Source organism: Cupressus sempervirens, chromosome 3, assembly GCF_028749045.1.
Source record: "Cupressus sempervirens isolate cs-2001-9-10 chromosome 3, ASM2874904v1, whole genome shotgun sequence".
In the NCBI taxonomy this organism is placed as follows: Eukaryota; Viridiplantae; Streptophyta; class Pinopsida; order Cupressales; family Cupressaceae; genus Cupressus; species Cupressus sempervirens.
In genome coordinates, this window is record NC_143120.1 from 265,131,812 (window position 1) to 265,159,413 (window position 27,602).

Genomic DNA, 27,602 nt, shown 5'->3' on the forward strand with positions numbered 1-27,602 from the left:
AAAATTTTAGTTTGAACCCTAACCAAAGTGTAATCAGAACCCTAACCTTAGTCCTAAAGTTAATCATAATTCTAACCCTATGAATAACACTATATATAACATAATAATTTATCAAAACCTAATCCTAACCCTAACCCAAAGTATAATTTACACTAAAACACAAAAAAAAACCTTAATTAAAATATTAACCTTAATTATACTTCTAAACTAAACTCTAACTCTAATGATAATTATCATCTTTTCACTTAAGATACCCTAAACCCTAACTCTAACTATGACACATACCCTAGAACCTAAATCATAATCCCAATCCAAAAATTTAATCCTATGTTAACCTAAATACTCACTCTAGCACTAACCATGATCCAAACCATAATTTTAACCATAATTGAAGTACCCAAAATATTATTGTTAGAAACTACACTTGGAACAATTGTTATGTTGTCATTTATGTCAAACCTTATTCGTAAGATAATTTTCTATTTAATTTAACTATCATATGTAGATGATTGATTGAGAGGATTTGAGAAGTGGTCTTAAGAATATCACCTAGAGGAAAGGTTTAGTTATGGATATGATACTACAATGGAGACTTGATTAGTCAGAACTTGAGAAGATAAAGTGATTGTTTAAATCATGTTACAAGTGAAATAGATAGTTGTGCTGAAGCCTTGAAGAAGTGATCAAAGATTGACCAAATGCATAGGATTGACCAAGAAAATGAGTAAAATATTAACAAAATTGTAATTCTTGCCGAGTGATGCTAGTGTTGACCGAGTACTAGTATGTGTCAAGAAGAAGTAGTGTTGATTGGGCATCAGTATTGACTGGATGTTAGAATATGTGCCAAATAGAGAAAAAAATAGCAATTGAGTAACCCAGTGATGACCAAGTGTCATTAACATAGTGTTGGTTGAGGGATAACTTTTTAACATTTTATGATAAAATCATGATTTCTAGCCAATAGAGTTGATTTCTTGGAATATGTAAAGCATGTTGAAGATAAGGATAGATGATTTGGAACATTTAATTCAAGAGAAACCATGTTTGCACATTTTTATGGAAGGAATCAATGAGAAGTTTGGAGAAATTTCTAGAAGGGAAAAGAGGAGATGAAGTGTTGGAAGGATTCAATGAATCTAACAAATCCTAAGATCTACGGTGTTATTTAAGTGAAAAATCATCATAATTACCTATTTAAGGAGGTACAAGGGCTAACCTAAGGGGTTTGGCATAGTAGTTGATGCTATTGATTGCTAAAGTTGAGAAGGAGTTTGAGAAGAGTTGTAAAGAGGTGAAAGTGATTTATTGAAGGGTTGTCAAGCATATTAGAGATAGAGATGACAATAAAGGCCATTTAGGGGATCAACATGTGAGATAGATAGTGATTGATATTGACAAAGTGAGTTATATTTGTTAGATCAATACCTGTTGTCAATTTCTAACCATTGTATCAATATTGAAATCCTTTAATCAAGGTTGACCTAACAATCATATGTAAATCCTTTAATGTGGTATTCTAATGGAATGTTCTAAAGTTCTCTAACAAGGCCACTCCTAATAGGGTGATTAAATCCTATAAAAAGGTCACATTTAATAGCATATTTTCTAACCTTTAATAGAGTTGTCTACTAACATAACTCACTTCAAAAGAGTGAAATATTGGTGATATGTTACTAGTGGTTTTTTTTCCAAATTGGGTTTCTATGTTAAATCCTAGTGTCAAACTTGTGTGGATGTTATATGTGATGCTTTATTGTTAATGTGTTACATTCAAAAAGTTTTTATTATTAGGATAGTGAACTACTAGTTTATGTTACTAAAATTTTATAATAGAGACCAAGTTAATAGATGTTAAGATCTGAATTAGTTTAAGTGTTTGCTTGTTGATTTGGTACATTGGGACCTTGGATAACTAATTCACCCTCCCTCCCCTTAGTTATTCTAAATATTCTAAAAAATGGTATTAGAGCTTTATTTCTTCTAGAGAAAAGATTGAAGATACTTGAAGCTAAAGATCAAGATGTACATGAAAGAGGTGTCAAAGTTAATCAAAGAGAACTTCCCATATAGAAGAGTTTGATGAAGTTCTATCTAGCTAGAATTGGAGGTGGTGCAATATACAATACAAAAAATGTATATGTAACAAGTACAACAATTTCTCTGACAATCAAGTAGATGAAAGAGAAGGAAGAACACAACCAAGCTATGTTGGAGATTGCATCAGTAGTAAGTTGTGCCAAGTTTGACGACATAAAAAATTGTAAGACTGCCAAGGAAATGTGAGATACATTGCAGACCATCTATAGAGGAGATACTAATGTTTGATGAAATGAGAATGATGGAAGGTGAAAATATCATCCAATATTGTGCAATAATCAATGATTTGTTTAATGCTGTAAGAGGAGTAAATGGAAAGATTGACGATGACACTATGATCAACAAGGCATTAGAAAGAGAATCCTAGAGAATCTATATAAAATAAAAAAATTATTATTTCTCAATTTAAATAATTAATACAATCCTAGAGAATATAAAAAATATATTGACATATTAATCCTAATTCTATTACATATTCTACAAAACAATAAATACAATAAAACATACATAAAATTATTTGATGTTTAATATTAAACTAAAATAAAATAATGAGCACAAATTCTAATTTTGTGGAATGAAACTAATAAATATATTTTTTAAAAGACCTCTATCTTAAATCTACAAATAAGTTAGTGGTCCCTTGGTCTACTGGTGAAGATGAATGGCACATAAAGAGCCCACTAGAGATCAAGTCTTACTAAGTGCAAGGCTCCAACACCATAACGGATGAGGTTGGGATCATGCCCTAGGTGATTTTAATGGCATGGGTGTCCCTTATTCCTTGGCTCTAAGCCAAAGAGGTTTCAAGAATGCATGGGCCCATATTGGGTTCATAAAACTTAAAGTGGTGGGGTTCACTTGTTGGTAGCTCACAGGCCTCGTGCCTCACTGGGTTGCCTCACAGGTTTGAACCCTCCATCAAAAATTAGGTTGCCTTATAGGTTCGAACCCTTCATAAATTAAAAAAAAAAAAAAAAATCTACAAATACAAGGACCTTGAGTAAAAAAAAAAAAGCCAAAAGAAGGCGCAACAACCAATAGTGATGTCACTGTGTGTAACACCCACCAAGGGATCCAAAACAATTAACCTAAAGTTTTAATAAGTTTACCAAACATTTAAAAAAAAAAAAGAATAACATACTCATTAATCCTAGAGTAATGGAAGAAATAACATAGAATCATACATAAGAAAACATAACAGATTACATTCCTTAAGGATCCCAAGACGTTGAGTCAAATTTAAATTTAATTAATACTAAGTCTAACAAATACGACATCCACATGAAAGAACAACTAAAAGTCCAAAGTCCATTTAAATAATATACATTTGTTGGGAATGCCACTTGGCAATAACATTTGGAATGCTCATTCATCCACTATACATGTCACAGGGTATGAAAGGCTAAAAGAATATACATTTATAAAAATAGATTACATCATTTCTTTTGTATCCAAGAAATAAAGTAGAATACAATAAAGGAAACCATCCATCATAAAGATATAACTATCCATCATAAATATACAACCATCCATCATAACGCATAGAGATAGAATGAAAGGAAATATAAGCAAGGAACTCCAACCACAGTATCAATGGACCAATCTCAATGGTAAGAGTAAAAAGCACTACCACCCGACCATGTGGTAACCCAAAAAAGCCCACTCCCACCATTGTAAGGAGATAGTCTGAAGTCCCAAATAAGATATCAATCTAAATAACAAAAGAAAACTCTAAGTCCAGGAAACCCTAAAAGTAATCTAACTCAAAGGTTCCAAGATAAATTGACATCTAGACCCAGAGGCACACAAAGACACATAGGAAATCTACTATGTAAGAAGGCAAGTGTCATCGTATGAATCAACGCTAAAGTTACCCTGGTAGTCTCTTAAGACCCAACCCCCTAGTGATCCCTATGCAGCAGTAGTATCCTCTCATATTGACAAGGTATACTAATAATGCATGGTCACAACCAAGCGTTCTCTCAACTCCCACCCTAGTCTATACTAGCACTCAAGGTATGGGCAAGAACATACAAAGAATCTTATTAGGTTCATTTATTCCCATTTAGTGTAGTATTTTGACTTATTAAACAACTTACAATGGGTTGCCCTGGTAGCCATTTAGGGCCTCAGCCTCCATTGCAAGTCACTTCCCAACATTACATATAGATAACCTACCCTAGGCTCAGAAAAGTATAAATCAAAGTATCATATAAAATCACCTCAATCCTATACAAGTGACTGGAAAACATCAAAAGATAATTCATAATAACACATCAATTTTCTATGAGCAACTGGAAAGCATCCCAAAAATATTGATCAAAGACTCAAAATGGTTAAGTCAAATATGTCATAACATGACATCACTAAGAACAAATCATACAAACACATCAGTCCTATAGAAGTGACTAGAAAGCAATCCAAATACAATTGATCAAAGACTCAAAAAGGTTAAGTCATGTATGTCATACATTCACCTCAGCTTCACACAAGAACATTGGAAAGCAATAACGAACAATAAATACAAGCTCATCATAGAACATACCAGCATATTACCATGGTTAAGTTTAAAATATCAAGATCAATTCCTCATAATATCACAAATACATAACTTCCAAGCCTCTAGTAGACATCCTAAACTGGTCAACACTCTAGTCAACCCAAACTTAAAACATAGACAACACACAAAAAATATAGTATTCTCACAGTTTGGTTTGATTTGAAAATATGCAGTTGAGTTAAATAGTAAGGTAATGTTTTCATTCAATGTAAGTTTTCGAATACCTATGATTTACCATTTAACCCTTACAATTTACCCCATTCTTATATTCGAATAAAATGTACAATTACCCCTATTTTGATTTTAAGTCAATTTTCTAAAATATTCCAATTGTAATTATTTATTTACATTATTATAATTAACACTTTTTCATTTGCAAATAAAATAATCTATGATTTTATCAAAATCAGTATTATAATAAATAAATAAATTTAAAACTTAATTGAATGCCTTCTATTATTAATTAATCTTAATTAAATTATATTTAATTAAATTAATTTTAATAATCATATAAAATTTTCATATTTAATTTTTTCATTAATTATTTATAAACATAATAAAATTCATTAATTAAAAATTAACTAAATTTAAATCTAATTAAAAATTTATTAATAATTAAATAATTAATGATAAATAATACTTATTTATAAAAATTATTAATTAATATTTAAATTAAAATTTTATAAAATTAAAAAATCACTACAAAGGTCATTAACCATCCCTTAAAGTGATTGCTGAGTGGTGTACCTTGATGTTGTAGGGCTTGTCGCAAGTACTGTGACAACAGTCATAGGGTCGCTGACAAGAGACAAGTGGGGAGAGGGGAGCATGTGAGAATTTCCCACCCTCCCCAAACATTATATAATATTTATTTTTTAAAATTCTTTTAAATTTTATTTATAAAAATAATTCAAAGCTCCAATAAAATTATATATCTATATATATATATATATAACATTTGTAATTTTAAGCTGATATGAAAAATGCAATTAACCGTTCGAATTTCTAATTTAAATTTTTCTTTTCTTTTAAAACCCCTCCCAATTTAATTTCCAAATTTTAATTCTACGGAAGGAGGATTGTATTGATATTTTATTCTTCTCATATACAGATGAAAACAACATGCATACCAGAAAATTTCAAATTACAAGATTGAAAGATTCGTTGCAATAAAATCCAAACAATTAATTCATAGTCATGAAGAAGACAGAAAAAGAAATAGTGTAATTAATTTTGCAATTAAATCACAAGAATCTACCTGGACTCTAATACTAAATAACTACGCCCAAAAGATTTGTGAGAGAAATTTCTCCTCTCAAAACCTTCTCTCTCTTCCCAAAATTCTTCTTAAAAAATTTGTGGTCTTTCAAAAATGAACTATCAAATTGTGATATGGAGTTCTCTCCTAAAATCGGGGCACTAATTGTGCGATCACTCGAGAGGACTCCTTGCTCACCAAACTTTAACTCTTTATTATCTTTTTTTAATCTTTTTCATCCACGATTAATGAATTATAGATTAATTTTATTTAATTTCGTCTGACTTCTCTTTTTGATTAATTTATTAAATTTTAATCTCATGCAAACTTTATGCAATATTAAAACTTTTAATAAATTAATATATTTTTCACTTTTTAATTTATTTTCAAAAAGTTAACTAATAAAATATTTATTAACTTATATAATGATAGTATTTAACATTTATTTAAAAATGAACTCAAAATATATTATTATTAAATTAAATAAATATCATCACGTTATAGAAATTCAACTTATAACTCTTATCTTTAAATTTAATTCTTTTTATTTAATTAATTCTCTAAATTAATTAAATATAATTAAATATTAAAATATCATAATAATTTTTTATTAAATAAAATTATTAATTTAATCATTTAATTTGACTTAATTAATACAAAAATCACTAAAGACTCATAAAACAAAATATGAAAACCCATCATAGAAAAACACATACAAGATCAAACTAAAAAGTTATAATCACGAATCAACGTCATTCGACGCATTCGAAAGGTAATCAACTTAGATACTTGTCTTAATTTTCTAAGACAAATGAGTTAAAGGTTTAGGATTTGGACTTAAGAATTTATCTCTTCTCTCTTACCATTGAGATAATGTGATAGGGTACACTCATCTTGGTAATTCAAAAAAATCGATACCCGATACTTACAATTTGCATAAAATCTACGCATGTAAAAAAATAATATTCTAAACTAAACAGGCAATGGCAAGAAGTGGTGCATCATGTAGATCTCGACTAGCAGGTGACTACGACTCTCTTCCTTAACCATGTGAGAAATGCCATACATAAAGAAGACATACATGCACACCATACACATGCAGTATAGGGTAAGTATCCATAATAAAACACATGATAATCCATCTACCTAATCATCATCAATAACTAAAAATACTATAATAATCATTATGTATACATGAATTATAGAGTACTAAGTAATTTCATCATAAATCAACTGAATCTAAAACAATATCTGATAATCCTAAAATAATGCTACTAATCATCAAGCATAAAATAGGCCTAAAAGAATTTGACAATAATAATAAAATGCAAACTAAAGATAGGCACTCCACTGCATGTGCAGGAGTATACTTGCCTCAATAGATACACACAGATTCATGGCTCTGATTTTATTTAAATATTCTCTGCCTTCTTTGAATAAGTCAAAAAGTCCCTGCTACCAACTGCCTGCTGCAGTAAAGATTGAATACCCGAGTCTTTTCAATAGCTCAAGTCCCTCTCCTACTTTGATAAGTTTCCCGCATCTGACTAAATGAAAATACTCAAGATGTGGCATTGCTCCCTCCTCCAGCTGAGGGAACTCCTTCAAAGGCTTGAAGTCTGCAATTTCTAGCAAGGGGAGGCGTGGAAATCCTCCTGACATTTCGAACACCTTTGGAAATTCTTTGCATAGTTCACTCCCTAACAAATATAAGATCACCAGATTGGGCATTCTTTCGAATTCTGGGAAGTCACTGTATTCACAATCAATGAATAACAATGCCTTTATACTTACCAAATCGCTTATCCAACTAGGCACTGCAAAGTGCTTCAACGTAAGTTTTCCCAGATGTTTCATACCTCTCATTGTCTCCGGAAACTGCAGAAGCTCCTCTTCATATCCGTCGGAAAACAATTCCAGAAAACGCAAGTTCACCAGCTGTGCAACGATCTCCACCTCCATGTCATTCTTAACTTCTAAGAATACTTCCCGAAGATGAGTCAGCTTTGCCAAATCCTCTTCTATGGCGAGTTCGATTAAGCGTGATCGCAGTGTTCTTAGAGAGACCATTTTTGATATTACCCTCGGCCCGAAAGAAACATTCTCGACCTCTAAATGCTGAAGACGTTCTAGTTCTGTTATCCACTCTGGGAGGGGCATCCTAGATAATTTTCCTAAGTGTGGCATTGCAAGAAACAGGAGTCCTTTCAGATTTCTGACACACTCGGGTAGCTCATTAATGCATTGTACCCCTTAAATTCAGGACTTTAAGAGGTATCATCTTTTCAACACATCCAGGCAATGTAGAGATCCTTGTCCACCTCGGGTCGAGAACACGCAGTCCCCTCATGACATTAAACATATCTTCCGGAATGCTTTTAATCCTCCCATTCAGAGATAGTGAGAGTGTACGGAGATAAGAAGGACGACTGCGTGAGAGGGCATGACTGTCAATATCTTTCTCGGCTAGTAAAATGCGGCACCAGCCAGAGGCAGCACTTGTATCTGTAGCTTCCTCAACAGAGGAAGCACATCTATTTTCTTTAGATATGTGTATTGCCAGATCATGCAATAAATCATGAACTTTGCAAAGTGTGTGTAAGAGGTGAGGATGGTCTGTGTCTTCCCATAGTTCAACCAAACACAGCTAGGCAAGCTGCTTTAACCAGTTCCACGCCATATCCAGTTGGTCATCTCGTGCTAGGATGAAACCCTCACCGATCCATAGATATACCAGGTAGTCAGGCTCTATCTCCTCATCCTCAGGGAAGAAAGAGAGATAAGCGAAACAGGTTTTAAGATGTCGTAACTCAACTTTAATATAATCATGACAGGGTCAATCCCACCAAAGAGAATAGCACGCTTTCTGAGCTGATCAAGCTTGAACTCCCATTCGCTGAGGGCGGCGGTATTTGCTAGAGATGCTGCTATCGTTTTAATAGCCACGGGTAAATTTCCACACTTCTTCACAATCTCGCGACCCACCTCTTCCAAGTCCAATGAACAGATCCCAGCCGGAAAAGCGTAGAAACTGAACAGATCCCAGCCGTCTTTATCGGACAAAATTTTCATCTCATAAACATGAGCTTTCAAATTTTGGGCAACCTCGTTGTTTCTCGTGGCCAACACAACTTTGCAATCTCCACGGGCTAGCAGACCAAGTTTATCTAGGAGATTGTCTACTGACGACAACTCCCACAGATCATCTAGCACTGTGAGGCATCTTTTCCCCTGCAGACGGCCATGAATCCATTCGGCCATTGCTACTTCAGAAATGGCACCATCGGCAATTTCACTTGCTAAATCAATGCTCTTAGCTATATCACGTTGCAATTTCTATAAAGAATAAGATTTAGATACGGAAAGCCAAATGGATATGTCAAAACTAGATTTTGCTTTGTTGTAGACATTTTGGAGATGAAACGTTTTTCCCCAGCCGCCCATACCAACGACGGCTATAACTGGATATTGCGGGTTTTGGAGCAACCTGAGCATGTCTTCAACTTTGGAATCGATCCTCACTTGATGTGAATCCCTGGGAAGAAGACTGGATTTCGTATTGACCTGTCCTGGTGAACTTGTTGACACTCCTGTGTCTGCACGAAGACTGGATTTCTTTCCCACCGCTTCTTGACATAATCAGGTTATCTTATAACCAGGTTTTCGAAAATCTGGTTTTATGGTTTGGAAAGCCAATGGTCCGTTTGGTTGACACGGAAGATGAATATATTGTGGACCCCACAATATTATTAAAAAAACTGTCATAAAATTCAAAACCTGGTTTTAATTTCGAATTCCACCTTTTTGTTGGAAGAAACTTCTTCCAATTTTTGACCAAAATTGGAAGATGAAATCGAGAAAACCAGGTTATAATTTTAACCAACCAAACACCAAAGTTTTTTTGCAAAAACTGATTTTACCTCTGATAACCCGGTTTTGGCCCTCATCTTCCAGCAACCAAACGGGGCCTTGCAGTTTTAAGCCAATGAGAATTTAGAAAAGTTTTCATAATCAAATATGGACTGGTTAAGAAAAAGCAAGGATAAAAGTAAACATAAACATCATGTACACTGTCACAACCATCTTTCCTCAAACCGAATAAATCGAAATTATTTTTTCACCTAGATTTTGTTAAAAATTTAATCCTTTATAAAAGAATTTGATTAGTTTCTTAATGCACCCGTGGCCAAGAAAGGGTCAAGAAAGCATAGTGGTTAATTAATATTACCATATAATAACAGAGATGGGCAGAATCGTTGGGTACACAGGGCAACCAATATTAGCAGGTGACTTTTTTCAGGTTTTTGGCAGTTGCGCTCACATTTATTATGGTTGTTCGGTTCGCTCATTTCCATGGATATGTAGGTGGTGGAATTCTGAAAGCGGGTAGATCATACATTTAAAAAGAAGCCCTGAAAACCATTAGCGTTACCAGAATTGCCCAAATTGGTTTTATGTTGGGTGCCTTTGGGGGGGAGGGGGGGGGGGGGCGCGGGATTTGGCTGCCATATACGAGAATTTGGGTATTGAAATAGCGGGCTTGCTGGGGATTGTGCTCTTTCCGGCTATGACATTGCAGAATGATGCAGTTTTTGGGCTCTAAAGTTTACAAACTAGATAAATCATAACATTGATGGAGTAATAGAAAAGAGATTGAGGAAGGAAATAAAAACACCCAACTGGATATGGCTGCTGGAAAGGACTGGCAGGAAAGGAAGCTTGGGAAATCGCGTTTCAACTAGGTCAACACTAGGTTCTTATATTTCTAGCTGTTGCAGATTTTTTAATACATTTCTTTGTTTCAGTACCAAATTGTATGAAATGTGAATGAAGTTCTTGCTGATTGTTGATAAATTTCCTAAAATATGGTTTGAACATCCTTGCAAAAAGAATCGTTCTTTTCTAAAATTTGGATGCATGTTGGCCCCTATCTCTGTTAGAGTACATTCTTGTTATTTAGAAGGGAAAATGAACCATGGTAAGGCTTAATTAATATAGCCAAAACATCCTATTACATTATTCATGTTTTTGATGCATTTTGTCGATGAACACTTTGTAAAAGAAAACCATAGCCATTGGATTTCATTCCAATAAAGGATATTTTAGTCAATACAATAGATGGTAGTTTTGTAGATGGTTCAAAAGGATTGCCTAAATCGAGTTTTGTACCGCTGAGGCCATCGTGTCTTAATCTAGATGTGTACTAAATGAAACATGAAAAGAGGAAATATAGATGCGTAATAAATTAGACATGAACTAAAACTAAGAGAAATCAATTAGTATCTCTAATATCTCCAATTACCAATATGTGATGTGTGACCAACTTTCCAATTATATGTCCTACTCATATTGAATTTGGTCGAGATGACCTTTGACATAACCAGCAATGTAATCCATCCACAGAGACAGTTGAGGTCATACATTTTTCTTAACTTTTTGGAATAGGGGTGAACACAAGTTACAATATTACATAACTTCCAATATGATATTCAAACAATGAACTTGTTTTGAAAATAAAACATATCAGTCAAATCCGGTAACTATTGTTGGGATTAAAAATTGAACTATTGTGAAATTTACCCATTGATGTCTACTAAATGGAGATAGATATAAATTTCTCACCTAGTTAAAAAACCTTTGTAAAAAATTCTTAATTTGAGTATTGTTCTAATTGATAGGAAGATAAATTCATATCTATTAGGGAAGTAACAAGAATTGTTCTATTTCTGAAGAAGAAATATTGGTTTATTTTATGCTTGGAGCACCTAGGATAGGTCATTAGAAAGCAAAAAGAGTCTTGATAAGACCTAGGAGGAATAAAGAGGTCCTCATTGTAAGAATCTGCCTTAGGGCAGAATTTCTCCAAGACCAAGGAACTCAAAAAACAAGCACAAATTAGACCACAGTATGATCAGAATAACTGTATAGTATTCAATTCTATGTACAAGTACACTAGGAGTGCCTCAATATAAAGGCCTCTAAGATGCATCTAGAATGCCTCGAAATCAGCACCATGATAAGTCCAACAACCAAGCACATGTCCAACAGATATGGGTTATCCTCCATTATGCACGAAAGTAAGTACGATGATGAGAGGATAAGCCTAAAAAAGGTGAAACATGCACATCAGTGTTGTAGACAGCATATGCTAAATTAGGAGTGCGAAAAACTATGTTGTCTACATGACAACTTAGTGAATGATGCAAACTCTTGTGGTGTAGACACCATGTGCATAATTAGAATTGCGTACTTCTATGTTGTCTACATGACAATTGTAGAAGATGCACAAACTCCTAAGTGTCTCATAAAGAGAAATAATAAAATAATGCAAAATAATAAAATAATGCACTAACATATGTTAAGTAAAGTGTAAATAGTAAATACCTATTTACACCAACACATGCATGTGAAGCACCAATGTAATTCATGTTAGGCAACTAGTTGTAATGTTGCATTGTTGACAATTAGGGGAAAAAGTGCAAAAGTTGTTTTAGAGGGCTAGATAAGCATAGAAGGGTAGTTAGGCAATAAAATAACCTAATCATGGTCTAAATAACTTCCATGGATGATTTGGAGTCATAAAGTATAGTCCCACCAAGTCTAAGATGTAAAAATGCAAAAATCATCAATTTTGCAAAAATTGTAAATTTTATTGTCAAAAATTGCAAATGTGGTTAGGACTCACAAGATGTTTACCAATGAAAAAGAGTTGGTCCAGTTAGTTGGGAAATGAGGTTTTAAAGCCCTCCAAGTCACTATTCTATGATTGGAAGTTTTGGAGATGTACGGATGCATAAAGTAGACAATAAATTTAATGACCATTTGAATGAAAGAATATGATTTTGATTGATGTAAGATTGAATCAATTTTTTTGCATTGGAATCTAGTTTTTGCATTGTCTATACTTGTTTCTTGTTTTTGTTAGAAGTTCTTAGCAATCAGTTTGTGTTCACAATATATGTTTTAGGAAACTTCCTCTTTGTTGGCCAGTACTAGGGTAGATTTGGCAAAATGGTGTCTACTATAATTTCCCATGGTTGAAACTCTTTGAAACCTTGAGAAATTCTAGTAGACACCTTGTACATTGTGTAGTAGGAAGGATGGAGCAAGAAGTAAAGGGATAGAAATTAAACCAAGGAAACCATATTTTTTGCAAGGGTGAAGGAATTTGAATAGGAAGGTTGTTATGGAAGAATAGAGCATTGAATGGAGACTCTATGGTTGCAAGGAGGAGTGTTGGAAGTCCCTAGTGTAGGAGAAAGAGTAGTTTTATTGCTAACCAGTCTAAATTGCTAGTAAACCCTAGCAAACCCTAAAAAATTTGGTTAGGGCATGTGGTAGATGTTGGGAAACTGAAACCTCAAGAATCTTGAAGGCCTTTGAAAAGGGTATCTCAATCTGAAGTTTTTTTGGGACCTTCTTAAGGAAATATTTGTACAAATCCAAACTTAGTCCATTACGAGGGTTAATTGAGGGCTATTAGGCCTAATAGATTTTTTTTCATTGGTTTGAAGAGATTGTATAGAAAACTAATGTATGAATTGTGTAAGATGGATGGAAAGAAGTCCAAGACATCCTCAGACCCTTAAGAGCCTCCAACCCATAAGATTAGATAAGTCATCAAGGAGGCCTAAAATGAAGTTTTAGGCTAGTATGCAAGCCTAGATGGGTAGGTTAGTCGAAGAAAAAGTTGTCTCTAATTGATTGTCATGTCCCCAATTTTCTGGTGACAGTTCGATTTAATTAATTTAATTAATGGTTGTCCAAGGACGACTAATTAGTTATTTTAATTAAATAAATAATTATTAAATAAGTAACTTTATATTTAATAAAGTGACTTGGAGTATTTAATAAAGTCACTTAAGAGATAAGATCAAAAAAGTTCTAGAAGTCTCTGGAGAGGATGGAGGGAAAAGAATAAATAAGCACCCCGGGGCTCCATTCGAATCAAGCAGTTGATTATTTCTCTTTGTATTTTCAGATTGTGATTCAATCACGGGTGCATTGTGGAACCTAGGGTTTCGACAATTGTCACAGTTGGCCATTGAGAACGATAACTCTCAATTGGTACGCAATTTTGAGGGTGTGAAATATCATCTGAATTATTGCAGATTGGAGGTGACATTCAGTCATTTCATCTGGGCATCTATTTGTGGCTTAAGGCCAATTTGTGGTTCGTGCAGCACTACCTTTGGAAGGATTTGGTACAGATTATCAAGTTAATAGCGAAATTGAGGAGTCTGGTATCAAGTGGGTTTCAGAAGAAGTTCGATTGCTGATTAAGGAAGTTCCAAGTGTGAGCAGATCAGGGGTCAAAGAACGAATCTTCCAAAATATCTTGTCAACTAGCATTTCCATATCCGAGATCTGGAGCTGTAAGCTATCACAGATATCATTTTTATAAGGCGACACCACTGGATTCTTGAATCAGACGGATTAAACTATAACCGTCGGGCAATTTGGATTCGTGGGTTCTGCATTACGGATCTGAAGACAGGCGTCTTCCTTCTTTTTTCGACATTGTCCGAAGATCAAAGGAATTGGGAACTCTTGCATCACTTGATTTGTCCGAGACTAGCGAATTACATCCATCGAATCAGGGCTTAGATGGTCTGCTACACCAGATTGAAATTTCATGGTTACCTCTCACACGTTTTTAGCCGATGACATATCTCTGCAATAGTTAATGTGGCAAGGATTTCTACCATCGTCCCTGTAAAAACATTCAGCCAAATAGCATCTGCAATACTGCTCCATTCATCGACTCCCATGGCGGCAGGTTCTTGAAAACCAGGCGGGCTCCAGCGACGATGGAAAACAAGATTCTATCCATTCTCGTATATAATCAAATTTAGCAACATCGTATTGCTCTAGCTTCGCTTCGTTGACACTTTGGATCATGTCGGATAACACAGCTTGCACAGAATTTGACCCCAAAAATCTTCTTTTGTCCGCTTTTGCACTCACGGGTCCGATATGATTCCCAAGCTTCGTGGCCAGAAAACCAACCTTGACATTCATCTCTTTGGATATGGTGGGATTACTGAATGGAAGTCTCCCTTGTATGATATCTTGTAAGACCAGGCCATCGGCTTTTGCCCATGAATTAATCAACCAGTAAACAACCTCCTAATTGCAACCTCAGACTGATGAAATTTGTGTACAAACAAGGAGGCCACGACAGAGGAAGAAATGGTCCATTACCTAGCGGGGCATGACCACGTATTCTGATCTTTCTTTGGCAGATTATATAGAAGAGAGACGGCACCACATCCTGTCCATTGGGTGATGACTCTGAATCGAATCCTGTTATCCGATTACCAGGTTCTTCATTGCTCAGTTGTAATTCTTTTAGACTTTGTTATTCTTCAATTTGATTGTTAAAAAACAAGGGTGCTAGATCTCTTGCAAATTCGTCATTTCATAAGGGTTAGCCTTGTCTCATGTATTTGATGAGTAACTACTCTCTAGTATTAGTGAGGTTCACTCAATAGTATCTAAGTTTGACTGCAAACCGCTTGACAAAATGTCGGAATCCTGAAGTAATAAGTTTATTTTGGTGCTGGAAAAAGCAATAACCTGTCAGGGTTATTTCAGTGGTATCAGAGCTCGATTGTTTGAAGAATAAAGAGTTATTGAATATCCTGTCGGAGATATTTCAGTGGTATCAGAGCACAATTGCTAATTGTTTGACGAAATGTCAAACCTCTGAAGTTTAAGAAATTTAGTGCTTAAAGAAAGCAATAACCTGTCAGGGTTATTACAGTGGTATCAGAGCTCGATTGTTAATTGTTTGATGAAATGTCTGCCAAACCTTTGAAGTTTTAAGTATTTTGGTGTTTAAGAGGTAAATATCCTGTCGGGGATACTTCAGTGGTATCAGAGCGGTTTTCTTGCCATCCTGTGGGGTGAGAACCGAATTACATGAGTGATCAGCACTCTACTACAACCAAGATGGATAGGTACAACACAAAGTCTCCAAGGACACAATCTCGGACAAATAATAGACAGAGTATTCCGAGTCGGAAATGTGGAAAGGAGGACTATTCAGGTATTCAGGATGAGCTCAGAAAGATCAAACATAACATGTCTGAACTGTTGGTTAAACACCACCGTATGCTTGACAGGCTGTCCGTCCCAGCTAAGGTGAATAAATCAACTGGATTTCGTTTTGACAAATGTTCTCACAAAGCGTTGACAGATACAATGAGAGATGTTACGAGGAACCTTAATGAGGAGTTCGAGAAACAGGTGTGCAATCAGCTAGAGGTTTCAGTTCAGCCACAGGAAGAAGCAGTGAAGGACATTACGCTGATGGATAGTAACTGTCAACTTGACACTCAAGTTGAGACTGTTGAATACGAGCTTTCCGAAGGTGATGTCTCATGTACTCAAGGTAGTTTGGTTCCAACAAGCAATGATTTCAGTGAAGTGAGTTTAGATGATGATGAAGATGTCATTGTGCATGGTGATGAGATACCTGGTGAAAATGAGCAGACATCGAGCATTTATGATTTTGCTGACAGAGAGTACCAGGCTCAGTTAGATGCTTCGTCACATGAGGATGAGAATGGCAGTACTTCACATGATTTGTCCAGCCAGCTGAAGGTAAGCAAAGATAGTATTGTGGCTTCTTTATCTCATCATGACAGAATGCGGGAGATGTTAGAAGAGCACATCCAGATGATTCAGTTACAAGGAAGACATAAGGGAGTTCAGGAAAAATCTTCTTGTTGTGACTTACATGCAATTGGTGAAGGAATGGGAATGACGAAGTTGAGCTATTTACATCTTCTATCAGATCATGACCATCTTCTAAGCCTTGCCAAAGACTATTCAGATGCCTTGAGGAGGAAGGAGGAGGAAGTTGTCAAGCTTTCTTGTGAGCTTGAGGACACTCGAGCAACTTTGGCATTACAGGACTGGGAGAGGCATGAGCATGGCATGGAGCTAGGCTTAGTTTCATCTTACATGCCTGACATTCAGCTCCCTGCAGCAGACGGATCATATATGGTAGCTGATAATGTTATGAGATCATCTTGCATTCACATCCAGGATACAAGGACAATGGCAGACAGGTATGTGAAGTTAGTTGGTATTGGTCACATTACTCAGGTAAGGAGTTTGCTTGAGTTACCAGCTGTTCCTTGTTCATGGATATGGACTCAAGAATGTTTCAGGGGCATTTGGGGTTCAGTTAACTGGAGATCTTTAACACTTAATAGTAGCAATGTTTGTTTGAATGCTATCATGAATTTGATTAGCAGAATATACGGTGTTGTCTTCCCTTGTGCCAGCAGAACATCCGATGTTGGTATTAGTTTTTATACACCGGTATTGGGCTTGGTTCATATATGTAGACGACCCTTCTTGCTGAAAGGTGTTGAGGATTTTTCATATTTGCCAGTGTGTACGGATGAGTCCCAGGATCGTTTTGACCTTGATGACATCCGGGAGAATGAAGTGAACAGTTTTGAAGATTCAGCTTCCTTGACAGTTTCTTTAGGTACAGAAGAGCTTGATAGCAGGACTACAGATTTTGACACTCTAGATGTGGATATGAGTTCCGAAGTTGATTCGAAAAATATAGATGGTAATAATCCAGAGACTAGTATCTTTGAAGACATTCCTCCAGACAATGTGTCAGAGGGAGTTTATAGAAGACAATCTAGCCAGAGCCATCATGTGGTTAGCCAGTTGAAAGTTAGTGAGCGAGACATTGCTATCGCTTGTGAGCATTTTGATACTGCTCGTCAGTTGTTGGCTATTACTGGTTGGGGTTCTTCTATGACAGATGAGTCCAGCGGTGGTTACTTTTCTTTGGCAGAGATTCATGCCTTGCATGAAGCTGTTCGGATTTTGAAGCAGGATTATTTACGATTGGTAGCCGACCGTGATCACTTGGTTGAGTGGGGAAGTACAGCCTATGAGGCACTCTTGGATCATGAAGAGGAGGTGAGTGAGCTTTCCCAAGAGCTCATAGCGACTACTGAGGCATTAGAGGACACACAGCGAGATCTACAGAAGTCGCAGTTTCAGTTGAAGGAGGTGACCGTGGAGTTGGAGGATTTGCGGTCAAAACCAGCCCCAGACCCAGTTCATTCGTCTATTGAGGTAGATGACGGTAAGTACACTCCTACAGTTGTTTTTGAGGAGCTTATTGTTGAGACTGACACACATATTCAGGATTTGGTAGTAGCTGGTCCTAATGAGTTTTGGATACCAGTAGAGTCAAGTCTCCAGGTTGATTCTTCTCAGATAGTTGATAGTGCGGTACAGTTGAGTATGCCACCCTTACAGGAGGACCAGTTGTGGTGTAAAGGGGAGTATGTTAATGCTTCCTCATATAATTTTTACTGCACTGAACCGTTCATGGAGTATTTGCTGGATAGTGCATGTGTTCATTTGGACTCGCATGAAGTGACGGAAGGTGTTCTCATCCATGATCCTAGTGTTATTTGTAGATTGGTTGAGAAGATTATAGGAGTCCTTTCTACTATGCTACCTCACAGGGATCTCGAGGAAGGGTTTGTTGAGCAGAATGCACGGGATCCTATCCAGCCTACAGTCACTCGGAGTCAGAGATTGGAGCCATATATTGATTACCAGTCCAGTGATGATGAGCTAGCATCAGAGTTTGGAGGTTCTTACCGGCATTATACGGTAGGATACGCTCATCATTTCTCTTTTGACACAGAGGTAGAAGATTTTATTTCACGCAGATGTAGATTGGCTCCAGTTTCTTACCATCCATTAGGGGATAGATTGGCACCTTCTTTCGAAAAAAGAAGTGGTAGTAGCAAGTTATTCAGCCTGCAGCATTGACACACTCGAAGCAGTTTTTCAGAAATTGGATTTGATGGCAGTAATTCAGGTACCTATGGCTATTGTCATATCTACAATGCAGTTGGGTGCAGGTGTCTTTTTGACAGGGGCTTGAGTTTTGATAGAGTTGATGTTTCAGTTGGCTTGAGTTCCGCAGAATGGGTTCTTCTACTGACATCTACAGTTGGTTTTCAGACGATTTCATCAGAGTTGTCAGTTGTTTGGATGTTGAGTACAGTTTCTCAGATACTGGTATTGATGATTTCTCCACGGGAGTATGATGAGGATTGGGATGATACACAGATTTACATTTGGGACCCAGGCATACTGATTGGTTCATGGTTCAGCCATTGCTTGGGGACAAGCAATTTCAGGAAGGGCGGACTGTCATGTCCCCAATTTTCTGGTGACAGTTCGATTTAATTAATTTAATTAATGGTTGTCCAAGGACGACTAATTAGTTATTTTAATTAAATAAATAATTATTAAATAAGTAATTTTATATTTAATAAAGTGACTTGGAGTATTTAATAAAGTCACTTAAGAGATAAGATCAAAAAAGTTCTAGAAGTCTCTGGAGAGGATGGAGGGAAAAGAATAAATAGGCACCCCGGGGCTCCATTCGAATCAAGCAGTTGATTATTTCTCTTTGTATTTTCAGATTGTGATTCAATCACGGGTGCATTGTGGAACCTAGGGTTTCGACAATTGTCACAGTTGGCCATTGAGAACGATAACTCTCAATTGGTACGCAATTTTGAGGGTGTGAAATATCATCTGAATTATTGCAGATTGGAGGTGACATTCAGTCATTTCATCTGGGCATCTATTTGTGGCTTAAGGCCAATTTGTGGTTCGTGCAGCACTACCTTTGGAAGGATTTGGTATAGATTATCAGGTTAATAGCGAAATTGAGGAGTCTGGTATCAAGTGGGTTTCAGAAGAAGTTCGATTGCTGATTAAGGAAGTTCCAAGTGTGAGCAGATCAGGGGTCAAAGAACGAATCTTCCAAAATATCTTGTCAACTAGCATTTCCATATCCGAGATCTGGAGCCGTAAGCTATCACAGATATCATTTTTATAAGGCGACACCACTGGATTCTTGAATCAGACGGATTAAACTATAACTGTCGGGCAATTTGGATTCGTGGGTTCTGCATTACGGATCTGAAGACAGGCGTCTTCCTTCTTTTTTCGACATTGTCCGAAGATCAAAGGAATTGGGAACTCTTGCATCACTTGATTTGTCCGAGACTAGCGAATTACATCCATCGAATCAGGGCTTAGATGGTCTGCTACACCAGATTGAAATTTCATGGTTACCTCTCACACGTTTTTAGCCGATGACATATCTCTACAATAGTTAATGTGGCAAGGATTTCTACCATCGTCCCTGCAAAAACATTCAGCCAAATAGCATCTGCAATACTGCTCCATTCATCGACTCCCATGGCGGCAGGTTCTTGAAAACCAGGCGAGCTCCAGCGACGATGGAAAACAAGATTCTATCCATTCTCGTATATAATCAAATTTAGCAACATTGTATTGCTCTAGCTTCGCTTCGTTGATACTTTGGATCATGTCGGATAACACAGCTTGCACAGAATCTGACCCCAAAAATCTTCTTTTGTCCGCTTTTGCACTCACGGGTCCGATATGATTCCCAAGCTTCGTGGCCAGAAAACCAACCTTGACATTCATCTCTTTGGATATGGTGGGATTACTGAATGGAAGTCTCCCTTGTATGATATCTTGTAAGACCAGGCCATCGGCTTTTGCCCATGAATTAATCAACCAGTAAACAACCTCCTAATTGCAACCTCAGACCGATGAAATTTGTGTACAAACAAGGAGGCCACGACAGAGGAAGAAATGGTCCATTACCTAGCGGGGCATGACCACGTATTCTGATCTTTCTTTGGCAGATTATATAGAAGAGAGACGACACCACATCCTGTCCATTGGGTGATGACTCTGAATCGAATCCTGTTATCCGATTACCAGGTTCTTCATTGCTCAGTTGTAATTCTTTTAGACTTTGTTATTCTTCAATTTGATTGTTAAAAAACAAGGGTGCTAGATCTCTTGCAAATTCGTCATTTCATAAGGGTTAGCCTTGTCTCATGTATTTGATGAGTAACTACTCTCTAGTATTAGTGAGGTTCACTCAATAGTATCTAAGTTTGACTGCAAACCGCTTGACAAAATGTCGGAATCTTGAAGTAATAAGTTTATTTTGGTGCTGGAAAAAGCAATAACCTGTCAGGGTTATTTCAGTGGTATCAGAGCTCGATTGTTTGAAGAATAAAGAGTTATTGAATATCCTGTCGGAGATATTTCATTGATTAGGGTTAACCTTGTGTAAGAAGGGGATATCAAGGAGTGCATATCAACTAATCTACACTACCCTAGACAAATCGAATCAAATTGGTATCAGAGCAATTTGATTCTAGGAGTGGTACAAGTGTATGTCTGACTATGAAGTAGAATCCTCCATAGGATCCACCATGGTCAAAAATGCAGAGTTGGATATGAAGGTTCAAAAATAGGATCAAGAAAACCTAGAGTTGAAAGCAAAGATAGATGCCTTGGAAACAATGCTTAAGGAGACAACCCTCAAGATTGAAGTAGTGACTAGTAAGGTCACCTAATAGAAAGAATGTCTTGGAATGGTTGGAAGGCATGAAAAATTATTTTGAAAGTGAAAATGTGACTGAAGCCCAAAAGGTGAAAGTAGCAAAAGTAAGGATGAGAGGAGTATCTCTCACATGGTGGAAGTTCACTCAAGATGAAAGAGTGAAAGAAACCCTATGAAAACTAGAAATGAATGTTAAGCCAAATTCAATAAACCCACCTTCCTAAAGACTTTGAAGTGTAGTTACATACAAGGAGGTAGAATCTAAAACAAAGAGAAAATGATGTGGCAAGTTATACTAAAGAGTTTCAGAAACTTTTCCTAAGATATAAGGTGTAATAGGCTCAAAGCATTAAGATAGCCAAGTATATTAATGGCTTAAGGTGGAAAATCCACAAGGAACTTCAGTTATGGAGTCCTAATAGAGTACAAAAGTGTTACCAACTAGCACTTAAGGTAGAGAAGAAATTAAAGAAGAAGCAAGACTTCAGCAATAGAAGCAGAGGCAAAGGTAGAGAGAAGAGCAACCAGAGAGTAAATTTTGGTGTTGGTAGAGACCAAGAAATTAGACCCCAAGGGGATTGTAAGTGAAGTGAACAGAGTGGTTGAAGCAATCCAAGAGGAGGATTTAACTAAAGAGGTAGAGGCAATAGTAGCTTTAGGGGAAGAAATAGTAGTCAAGGTAGAGCTCCCTCATAGTTTTCCATAATGAAGTGTTATAATTGTAACCAACTAGGGCATCCCTCTTATAGGTTCCTAGAGAAGGTTTCTACCTTAGGAGAAAGGAAGGTGGCTTATGCTCAAGAAGATGGTGGTAACAAGAAGGCAACTGATCTCTCACTTGATTCAAAAGAAAATGAGAATCTGATGTTCACTAGAACACTCATAAGGGAGCTAATGAAGGAGGAGCCAAGTCAAAGAAGAGTCCTCTTTAGGTTCAAAGGCAAGGTGAAAAATAAGGTATGTAAAGATATCATTGACTCTGGGTCTGTTGATAAAATAATTTCAGAAGTAGTTATAAAATTAAAACTAAAAAGACTCCATATTAGTACTTATAGAGTCACATGGCTAAATAAGGGTCAACATGTAGAGGTGCAGAAACAAGTATGGGTTGACTTCAATATTGGTAGGTATAAGGATAGAGTTCCATTTGATATAGTGCCAATGGATACATGCCATCTCCTTTTAGGGAGGCCATGCCAATATGATAGAGAAGCCCAATATGATGGTAGGAAGAATGTATACAAGTTTAGGAAGGGAGAAGAGTCGTATACCATTCAATATTTGTTAGAGGAAGAAGGCACACCATTGGTGGGACCTATGTCCTAATGGTAGGTGAGAAGGAATTTCTAAACATCATGAAGGAAGAAGGCATAGGGTATGCCATAACTTTCAAACTTTAGAATACAAGCAACGCAATCAGATCATAGTGGCCCAATGAAGTACATAATTTAGTAGATCAGTTTGAGGATATTGAAAGTGATGGGAAGCCAACATTGCCACCTAAGAGAGATATCAACCATTAGATAGATTTCATCCTTCGAGTAGTTTTTCCTAATAAGGCAACCTAAAAGATGATACCTAGTCAACATGAAGAGATAGCCAAATAAGTGCAAGAATTGTTGGACCATGGATTGATAAGGAATGGTGTGAGCACATTTTCAATGCCAACTGTTTTGGTGCAAAAGAAAGGATGTACTTGGACAATGAGTACAGATTCAAGGGAAATCAATAAGATAACAGTTAGGTATAGATTCACAATCCCAAGAATTGAAGATTTTCTTGTTTGTTTGGGCAATGCAAAGTACTTCACCAAAATTGACTTAAGGAGTGGATATCATCAAATTAGGATTAAGGAGGGAGATGAGTGGAAGAAAAAATTTAAGACTCCTGAGCGGTTATATGAGTATCTAGTGATTCCCTTTGGTTTTTCAAATTTCCCCTCCACATTCATGAGGCTCATGAATGAGTTTTTTGTTCATTACTTGTGTAAATTTGTTGTCATTTACCTTGATGATATCTAGATTTTTAGTAGCACAAAATAAGAACATTTAAGGCATTCGAGTATGGTTTTGAAAAGGTTGTTTGATGCTAAGCTCACCATCAACTTGGAAAAGTGGGATTTTATGAAGGAAGAATTGGTCTACTTGGGTTTTGTCATCTCATAGGGACAACTCAAGATTGATCCTAGCAAGGTTGAGGCTATACCTATTTGTCCAATAGCCAAGATTGCCTTAGAGGTAAGGAGCTACCATGGTTTAGCATAATTTTATAGGAAGTTCATTAAATAGTTTACCCATATTTGTGCACCTCTTTTGGAGACCATTAAAGGTGGGATTGGATCCAAGTTCAAGTGGACCAAACAATCCACTAGGAACTTTGAACCATTGAAGCAACATATTTCCACTCAACCCATTTCGATCTTGCATAGCTTTGAGAAGTTGTTTACTATTGAACGTGATGCCAATAACCTTGCCATTAGAGTAGTCCTTAGCCAAGAGGATAGTTGCATTCCATAGTGAAAAGTTGAATGAAGCCAAGTGGAAGTATTCTTCATATGACCTTGCAATGTATGCCTTGGTCCAAGCCTTGAGAAAATGGAGGCATTACCTACTACCTAAGGAATTTTTTGTGTGTTTAGACAATTAGGTCTTAATCTTTTTAAATTACTAAGATAAGTTGAGTCATAAGCACATGGAATTGGTGCATTATATTCAGGCCTATACCATCACCATCTAGCATGAAAAAGGCATTGCAATCAAAGTTGAAGATGCACTTGTATATGAGCAATGTTAGTATGCTAATAGAAACCAAATTTAAATAAAGCTTCTACAAACTAAACAAAATTCATAAACTTCAAGATAGACTAAGATGAGCTCTCAATTGAGAATATGAGCCATTAATGGACTCTCTCAATAAGAAGCTCTCTTGTTGAGTGGCTTTGTCTAAATAGATAGGATGTATGCTCAAGCTTATGCTTCAAAAATGGCTTCAAATGGAGTTGGAATTTGGGTGTGAGTGTATGGTTTTGATGTAAAATGGCTTCTTAAAATGGCATTATGACTTTACTTCATGGATTGTGTTGTTTTGCAAAGAGGAAGGATCCAATTTATAGGCAAGAGGCTTGAGGGATTGAGGGCTAAGATGCAAGGATGGGAAAAAGCTCATGGAGGGCTCAGATTGCATGAGAGGAGAGCACATGGATTGTGCTTCCTTACAACCAATCACGGAGTGACACATGTCACAGGGTGAGAGGATGGAGGAAAGGGGAAGGATGAGTCAACAAAGGAGGCTCAAGGGATAAAATCTTCATAAAGACCCTCATAATGGCTTGTAAGAGCAATAAAAGGGCTTGGAAGAGTCATTTATGGCCTAGTGGGCTTCATAAAGTTTTATAGTTGGGATATTTTGAAGGAGATGAGAGGAATTTCGACTTGGGCTTGATTAGGAAGGTTTTAAGCTTTCTTAGGATTGTGCAAATGATTAGAGGATGGATTAGGATGGTTTAGGATTAGCTTAGGGATAGGCAAGTGGATGGCATTTAATGAGGGTGGGTGAAGGAGGAGATATTTGTTAACTTTGGCTTAGGTTAGTAAGTTTTAACCCATGTTTAGGGAATGTGACAAGGTTAGGAGGGGATTAGGATTAGGTTTAAAGACATCTTCTAGAAGAGTCTAGACTTTGGATGAGGATAAAGACTTTCTAGAATAGTCTAGAACTTCCTAGGATGAGGATGAAGACTTTCTAGAAGAGTCTAGAACTTCTTAGGATGAGGATAAATTAGATTTTTAGGAAATAAATAAAGTTTTATTTATTTCAAGGGTTTGGGTTGAGGAGATATTTATTAAAACTTTTTTAATAAACATGAGGATTAATATTTAATCTTAATTAAATATTTTGAGTAGGGATTAGGGGTAGGAAATGATGGGATTAGCCTTTAATCAAAATTAAAGAAGGATTAGAAGATTTTGGAAGAGGTTAGTGGTCTTAAGGAAATTGGCCAAGTTTTGGGCAAAAAATAATTTATTTATTTATTTTGAGTTTTTTGGTCAATTTATTAATTAAATAATTAATAAATAAGGAAATAATGTTTAAATAAGATTTAAACATTTTTGGGAGGGATTCCTTAATTAAATATTTTTAATTAAGATAAAGGGATTTAATGACATAAAAATAAATAAATAAATTAAATAAATAAATAATTAATAAATGATGATGTCATCAGAAATATTTTAGAAAATAAAAATACTTTATCAAGAAAAGCAAAAAATAAACAAACGAAAGACTTGATCAAAACCGTACGCTCAGAGTGCCCCATTCATAGCATACCATGATATGGAAGATTGTGGCAACCTTGAGGAGGGAACAAAAAAATTGCTTGGAAAAGATACTTCAAGACCCAAAAGGGAAGATTCCAAATCAAAAGAAAGTGAAAATCCAAAAGAGAACCGTTTGCCAACGAGATGGGTAGGACGAGGTACTAACAGACCAAGATCAGACATGAGGAAAGCTATATCCTACAAGGATCTATCGGAGACACTAATACATTTGGCATCGATTTGCGACGAACAAGTGTCAGAATTGCGACGCAAATGTGTCGCCACTGCAATGGCAGCAGACGTCGTTGTTTTTTAGTCACAAATTACGACGTCTATTCTTGGACGTCACAATTTCGACGCCTATCCGTTGCAAGCTCAACATTCTATCCCATCATTGCTCCCATCGCAATGGATGTCGTTCCCATCGCAATTCTAATGTCTTCACCATGCATTGTGACGGGGTGGCGTCGGCATCTGCCGACGGGTTCGCTGAGGCAGGAGCCTTTACAGTTCTTCCGTGGGTGTCACACTTGCGACATCCATGGAAAGTTGCGACGGTGCTAGAGGTGCGGTAGCGCTGCTATTGACGCCACTGGCCGTCACAATGTTTGCGAATGTGTCACAATTACGACGCAAAATCATCAATTGCGACATCGTCGCTATGCATGCGATGCTTATTTCATCGCAATGCGCGTGCAGACGTCGCAATTGCGACGTCGGTGGTTAGCAATATGGCGGGGCCGCTGTGGCGGTGACGCCAACTGCCGTCGTTGCCACAGCGGCCCCGCCACAAGCATCATCTTCAGCTGCTAGCTCTAGCAATGTGTTCACAGTCATGTCGAGCAGTTGTATTGCTCCTTCATCAAATGCGGTTGCCCATAGCTCCCCAGTGTGGTCTTGCAATTATAGGCAAACCATGTAGCTATAATTGCATTCCATAAATTGCTTATCACATTTTTTACCATACCATTCTTCATTTGCATTTTCAGACAACTTTTTCTTGCATTGCTTTCCTGCCACTTGGTTGGGGCAAGCCGGGTAGGATAGCTTGTCTGTGTTGACCTCTATAATGGTTGCTTTCACGATGCACTTTATAGCACAAGTAGAACGCACAGTTTGATCATGTATGTCATGAATTGTCATTTTGAATACTGCAGGAGGTTGTGGGGCGTAGCTAATCGATGGCTCACCGTTGTCCTTAACATTGTCATCGAACCATGACTTTAACTCCGTTGTCTCTGGAATTTGGAGATTGATCATCATTTGTGTATTACCTGTGGTGTTGAGTACTCTTCCATTGAACTTAGTAACATGGCCTCCCTTAACCACTAGAACTGTAGTGTCTTCCAAGTAGTAGCTTTGTTGCAATTCACTGCCCACTTGCTCGGCTACTGGGCCCCAAAGCGTCAGATCAATGGGCCTATGAGTCATATCAAGCAATTGGATGGCGCGTCGAGAAACTTCCATTCCATTTTCTCTTCTTATCGTGGAGGTTGGTTGTACACATATTGTTTGCCGGTGCCCTGTTGTTGCTCCCTCGGCTGATGTTGGAGATGGTAACGATATATTCTCGATCTTCTGACTCCATTACGCGGCTAAATGAAATATATATTCTTTCCTTTTTGCTACCCATGCTTCTAGAATTTATACTTTTTACTATAACATTGTAATTCTCATAAGGTGTAGCTTGCTAAAGAATCACTAGTATGAGGATGAAGCTCCATGGGTTGTGCCAATAGAGATATATACAAGCTTGCTTTAATTTATATCAATAACCAAGTGTCAAATTAAATCATAGTAATAGGAATCAAACATTGAAGTTAGTGAATTACAAGACCATACTATCTTAAACAGAAGAACATAACACACACATCATTATATGTAAAATCGAGCTTGTTACAATTA

General features: G+C 36.7%; 1 pseudogene; it reads right to left on the reverse strand.

Moving 5' to 3' along the window:
- Positions 1-7,373: 7,373 nt before the first annotated feature.
- LOC149565920 (putative disease resistance protein At1g61300) overlaps positions 7,374-27,602 on the reverse strand; it is a 63,748-nt pseudogene continuing 43,519 nt past the window's right edge.